We start from the raw sequence: 6,706 nt of genomic DNA on the forward strand, positions 1-6,706 counted from the left end.
CTGAAACACTGGTCCTAATCATAAATGAAACTACAAAATATAAGCTCTATGTCTTTATCAGCATGATTCAGTGAAACTGAGAGAGAGATTGACAAAGAAAATTAATGCCAGTCACGAACCACTTCCGGTTCGAAGTTTCCCTGTTCCCCAGTTGTTCTTTTGTGTGCACAATAAATTTCCACAATTTTTAAATCGGATCTGATTCTTTTTTGACAAACCTCACATTTAAAAGCACACACAACTCAGTGTCTCTCCTACAAAGCTAAGCTTGGTGTTACTGTCTTTACACGGTGCCGTTCTGAAAGAGCCGAGGGCAGGGACAAGCAGTGTAGGCCACCTGTCACGCTGCGATGACTGACAGCTGCAGCATTCTAGATGTTTGCAATTACACCAGTGTGGATTCTTACACGTTACATAGCATTCACCACCAATGTGAGTCATCCCAGAAACAGCCATCATTCTGTTGCAATGCTCAGAGTCTAAAAGTATAAAAACCATTTGAGGACTTTGCTGACCTCCCAGAAAGAAAGCGTTCCTGTTCACCATGGTCACATTAACAGCTGCATCCAAATGTACCTCAGATAATTCCCCACCTTTCCTCTGTATCTTTTTTTCTGAAAGGAAGACCCCTGCCTGCACCAGCAGCGTCCTACCTCACGCAACACTGCCGAAGAGCTGCAGCAAAAACATGTTGAGCCTCCAAGTAATTAAAATTCACAAGATGCTGATTATTATAATGGATTATCTGAGTAGAAAAACAGATTCTAACTCTCCATGTGCCCTCTCCTTTTGTCCTTCATGTTGTCTTCATCAGTCTATCACCAATAAACTCATAATAGTCTGCGACAAGGGATTCCACAGCGTGTGGAATCCTCCACTGTCTCAGGACAATGGGCTGTTTTACACTCTCTTGACAACTGCAGCTGGATGTAAGCTTCTGGGCCCACCTCTGTCCATAAGTCTCTGAAAACTCCTGGTGATCACCCCCACATGCTAGGGGTTTGTAAAAGATCACGTCTGGTTTGAATTCCCAAAATAAAACGCATAGTAATATTCAGCACTATGAAAATTTCACATAGGAATTCTCAATTTCAATAAAAAAAAAATTTTTAAACTTCCCTATCATTGCTCTCGGCTACTTGAGATTCCTCTACAGGTCCTGTGTCTTTTTAAGAGTCCTGTGTTTTAGACACCTTGTCTGAGGAGACTGCACAAAGCATCTCCCCACTGTATCTCAGGACGGCTGGGCAGCCCCTTGGCAGTTTGGTGGCATTACAGACTGTATCACAGGCTGATGAATGATATACGTGGTTCAGAGACACCCTCTCTGTTCTAGGCACTGGAGCCTCTATGGTAGCAAATAAATAAGTAAACAAACAGCCAGCAGCACTGCCTCAACCAAACCCTCAGGGCTGTTGGACACATCCTCCCTAAACACTGTACTTTTACCCTCATCTGCCATATTCTTAATAATCTGTGTTTCTAACTTCAGTTCTGCTATCATCAGCATCGAAACATTTCCCTCAAGATGGATAATAGCCTTGCAATGTTAACACCACAGTGCCTTTGTTTTTCCTTTCAGCCAAGCTATAGCAGGATTATCAGCTATATACATACTATATATAAAAAATATGTATGTGTGCTTTTAAAATTTTTGGTAACACATGTCTGTAGCATGATTTGCAATTGTTAGCAGACTAATCACTTTCACACTTTTGCCTGTCTAGGGCAATGTCAGAGGTGATATTAGCATCTGTTTCCCCATTTTTATTGCAGTTTCTCTCATGTTCATACAGCAAACAGCCATCACCATTGTATAGAAGACAGGAATATGTCTTTCCCAGAAACACATTTTCTGGGGAAAAGAGCTTAGGTTGCTTATTGTAATGTATATATGACCAATTTTAAACATATGTGCCTACTGATCCTTGAAAATAAAACATGTTCATTTACCTTGCCCTGCATGGTATAATTGGATACATGGGTTGAAAGGGTACAATCAACTTGCCACCATTTCCCAACATACATTATGCAAATATATAAGAACTGCCCCATATTCACCCCCAAAATGCTTGCTTCAGATTGCTGAGAGGTGAGGTTCAGGGATCAATTGGGGTGACCCGATGGGGTTATCAGTGGGGCATCCATTCAGCCTCTAATGTGAAGAAGAGAGGTGTGGGCTCGGATTGTCTTCCTCATTAAGGCAAACATAAAACATAAATTGAGAGACATCTCTTGCCTTCTCATAACCAGACTAATTACTATAAAAATAGTTGTCTCTTCCCTTTTTCAGTGAAACCACAGTGGCCAAAATGAAATTTGTGAACTAAAATAAAATCTTAAGCTCCCCCCAGCTGACTGAATGGACCCCCCTCCTGGCCAAGGGGAACCCCAGAAAAACCTTAAAGCTGAGTTTCCAGCCATAAGGAGAAGGGAGCTGAGGCTTGTCTCCTCATCCCCCCTCCCTTTTGGAGTCACTCTTCGGAACAATAAGTTACTAAGTCATTAAGAGGCCAAAGGCCATGCAAGGCAAAGCTTAAAGCGCACCTGCAGGCCATCCATTTACCTAACGGATCACTTGAGTTTCAGGTAAATATCTGGCAGCTTACAGCCTTAAAACATTCCACACCTTTAGACAAAGCTTCATTTCTCTAACCAATTACAAATCAGAGTCGTCAAAGCCACCCATAACCTATAAGCCACCCTCCATCTGCCCCCTTTGAGATTTCCCACCTTTTCCGGCCAGCCAGTGTAGGCCTTCCACATGCTGACTTACCATCTCACGTGTAATTCCCGTCTCCACGAATGTATAAAAAACCACGCTGTAACCTGGCTTCTGCAGGCACGTTTTCTCAGGACCTCTTGAGGCCATGTGCTCTGGGCCAGTCATACACATTCAGCTCAGAATAAACCTCTTTAAATTATTTTACAGAGTTTGGGTTTTTTTCTGTTAACAAATTCAATCCCTTTGTAACTTCTGACTGAAGCAAGAACTGGAAGAGGCATTTCAATGTACCTTCCCACATTCACAGGAAAATTTTATCTTCCCCTCTTTCCAAAGAGCTGAGACAGAAATAGAATGTTCGGTCCATGTCCACCTGAAAGGATGATGAAGTTCAGGTTGTGACAGGACACTAAAAGGTCAGCAGGTCGGCAGAGTATTCCAGGTTTACAGGAAGAAATATGTCGTCTACACTGAGCGGATGTAGCAGGAGAAGGCTAAGGGAACACCATCCATGTGGGTGTTCGCCCCAGCGGGGTGGTTATCACTGAGCTAAAGCTGGACAGAGATGCAAAAGGATCCTGGAATGGAAAGCCAAAGCTCACCAAGTGGGAAAGGAAAATGGAAAACATAAGGAAGAAACAATTGAGAAGATGCAGGAAAGAAATAATCAAATGTAAAACTAGTCGAGATTTCCCTGAGTATTCTAGATCATAAGGAAAGGGCTTCTCAACCATGGCGCTAAGAGTAAGAAAGTGTTTGAAGCCATTTCAAGCCATCAGATTGAACCTGCTCTAATGCCTCAAAATAAGATCACCACCCCTTCCCTCAGGGCTCTGTTTGCGTCAGGTTTCTTTCTGCACCCTTGAATCACATTTGAGTTATACTCTAGGTCCAGAGATATCCTACCCCCAAAGCGTCTTCTTTAATACTACGAGGGAGATCGACATTATACCATCTGACTGTTCGCACAACTTATTATCCTGAAAATAAGTTTATTTCCTTATTTGGTGGTAAATAGGACATACTGTTAGATCTTTCCTACCCACAGCTGCACCAACAAACCTTTATCTGTTATTTTTTAAAATTAAAAGATGCTATTCTCATTTACTGACAAGGAAGTCCTACATACTGGCAACAAAATGTACTAATACAAATTATTGTCCTCTCCCAAAGTAGTGAATAAAAAATAGTGCTGTACTAAGGATAGTAGAAACGAGTCTCTGGGGAGTTATTTTAACCCTTCCCACCAATAGTTCCTGGAAGTTGAGAAGCAAGTAGGTAGGATGCCGTACCAGGTTCTATAGTTTCATGTCCTTTCCTCCAGATACCATGTCTAAAACAAGCGATATATATGCTGATGGAATATTTTGTTTTATTTCAGGTATCATTCTCTTTTTTTGGCAAATTTTAATTTTTTAGTGGTATGAGATGGGCGAGGTGAGTTTTTGTACTGCCAAATGGCCAAAATCTCCATTTTGATGGGAACTTTGATTATGACTTTGTGAGGCTTTAATACTTTAAAAAATACAATATATTATATTTTATGTATGTTAATTTATTTTGAAATACTTTAGTGTAAATAGTATGGTATAAATCCATGTCTAGGTTAACCCCAATCTACACTTTAAGAGAGGTTAGTTGGCATTTGCAGAACACTAATCAGGAATTCACACTGCACATGTGGATGGGAAACCTTTCAAATATTGTTACCAAAATCTATACCAGAGGTAAGGCATGCTAGAAATAATTTTTTATTAATGAATGAGCTGTGTTCTAGATATGTGGTGGGGGAGAAAGATTTTATGTGAGGGAGGTGCAAGGATTCAGCAAGCCCTACAGCCCAACACCTTCAGAGAGGTGCCCCAAATCTAGAATTGTCTTTGATCCTGTTTTTGTCCACTTAATAGAGGACCATGTTGTCCCCATCTGACTAGAAGGCTTCAGGATATCATGGCCCCAGTCTCAGACTGAAGTCTCCAGGCAGGTACTAATTGAAGTGCTTAAGAACAGAGAGAAGGACTTTACCATGCTTAGGGAAGCAGGCTATAGGACTGTCCTGTGTCTGCATGCTAATAACTATTGTCCTATGGCAAAATTTGGTCAGAGACTTGCTTTTATTGAAACTTACCACTTGAGAGCAATATTGGCTGTGAAGAGGCCTGTAGCGCCTATATCTTCTAATTACCAGAGGCTGTTAATATTTCCAAAAGAACTTAATCATTGAATGACAAAATTGGCTTAGGTGCATTTGCAACATACGTATTTTGGAGTTCATTTGCATTATTGGACACAGAGTTCTTCATAGTGACCTCTGTGGCAGCAGAAATGAAGAGATGTAGATAAATTTAAGATAGAGGAATGTGTACAGTAGTGATTCCTAACATCACTCACCCTTGCCCCAAACTCACATGCCAAAACAGACAAACAAAAAGCCTGAATTGTATTAATAAGAAAATTTTGTGTGACTGACACTGTCACTTATCCCAGTAGCAGAATTCCCCCAGCGAGAAGAGTGTTTTCAGAAATTTGGCTGAATCCTTTACCAGATTCCCTCCATTGGTCCTGCAGTAGCACTGGTTGCTGGCTGAGCGCATCTTCTGTTGTCTGACAGGCAGTTGTTCTCGTTGGTGTTTACTCACTAGGAAGCAGAGTCAGAGGCCACGCTTTCACCTCTCCACTCAGGGCCTGGTAATGGAAGGAAGAAATCACTCCACATTTCCCAAGGAGATATGTGCCTTCTCATTCGTTCGTAGGGCAACAAAAAGCACTCTTCAGAATAGATAACGCTTTCATAGTTAAAGACCTGGGGGCACCAGAATGAGGCTCTGAACATCAGCTGTGTGTCCAGAGAAGAAAGAAATGTTCAGTCCTTTTGTGAGCCGTCCTATTCCCGAATGGCTGTAATCACCTTCAGAATAATAACAATTTCAGATCTATTCTCTCTGGCCAGGAACTCTCACCTGAGCTCCAGGCAGGTCTGGCCAGCTGTCTACTGAACCCAGTGTCTCATACATGTCCATTATGCTTTCCCCAAAGCCTGTCACTTGCTGCTGCTTCACCTCTTGCGTATCTCAGTGTATCCTCAGATCCACCATCCATAACCCTGTGCGTATGTCCATATTAATGAAATGTGAGTGGTTTAATTCAATAGAATTTTGCTTCTTATTCATGGGGAGGAAGTCTCTGCCTCCCTTCTGTCATTCCAAGGCCCAGGCTGAGAGATGCCATTTTCATATGTGGTTTCTAAGCTCACTCTGGGCATGGACATCCAGGCAGCTGCCAAGGGCAGAGCCCACAGCACATAGTTTGCTAACCATGCTTTAGGATGTCAGCTCCATGAGATTAGGGGCCCTACTTATCTTCTTCTCTCTATATTTTCTATGTATTCAAAAGTCCTTGATCTTCAAGGGGAAGAAAGAATCTTTATGTTGTGTTCGAACCTGAATCTGCTAGAGGTACTCCTTATTTCAAGCAGACTGCAGAGAGAAAACTCTTCACCAGAATTTGGTATTTTCTTGCTAATGAAAGAAACCACTTGGTATATATAAAGTAGTGGGTTAATTAATATTAGGCTTGTGAATTAAAGAGTTATGGGTTAATTAACTCAAGATTCAGTGAGTGCATTTAAGACTTGTGAGCAAAATCAATTTCCTTTAACAAATATATTTAACAGCCTAAGTGAACAAATAAAGTTTCTTAAAATAACTGTTAAATGAGTTTTGTGGTATAACAAATATATGGTTAAAGTTTACAGTCTTGTAAGAGCAAATGAAATTTTTATACTTGAATAGCTGACTATCTTGGAGAGCCACCCACTTGTTTTTTAATACCTTGGAACTGTTGATGGGAAAGAGAGAGACGTGTAACCAAGACAGATTTGAGCAAGACTCATTGTATATCTGCAGGCATTAAAAAGAGGGATATAATTATGGAAAAAGGATTATTTGAGCCAATTTTTCTTCTAAAAACAATTACAAATAC

At 41.0% G+C, this 6,706-nt stretch overlaps 1 pseudogene; it reads left to right on the forward strand.

The window, feature by feature from the left end:
* Nucleotides 1–350: 350 nt before the first annotated feature.
* Nucleotides 351–3,402, forward strand: LOC105820690 (annotated as a pseudogene).
* The last annotated feature ends 3,304 nt before the right edge of the window (nt 3,403–6,706 follow it).

Source organism: Propithecus coquereli, unplaced genomic scaffold, assembly GCF_000956105.1.
Source record: "Propithecus coquereli isolate 6110/MARCELLA unplaced genomic scaffold, Pcoq_1.0 Scaffold534, whole genome shotgun sequence".
Taxonomy (NCBI): domain Eukaryota; kingdom Metazoa; phylum Chordata; class Mammalia; order Primates; family Indriidae; genus Propithecus; species Propithecus coquereli.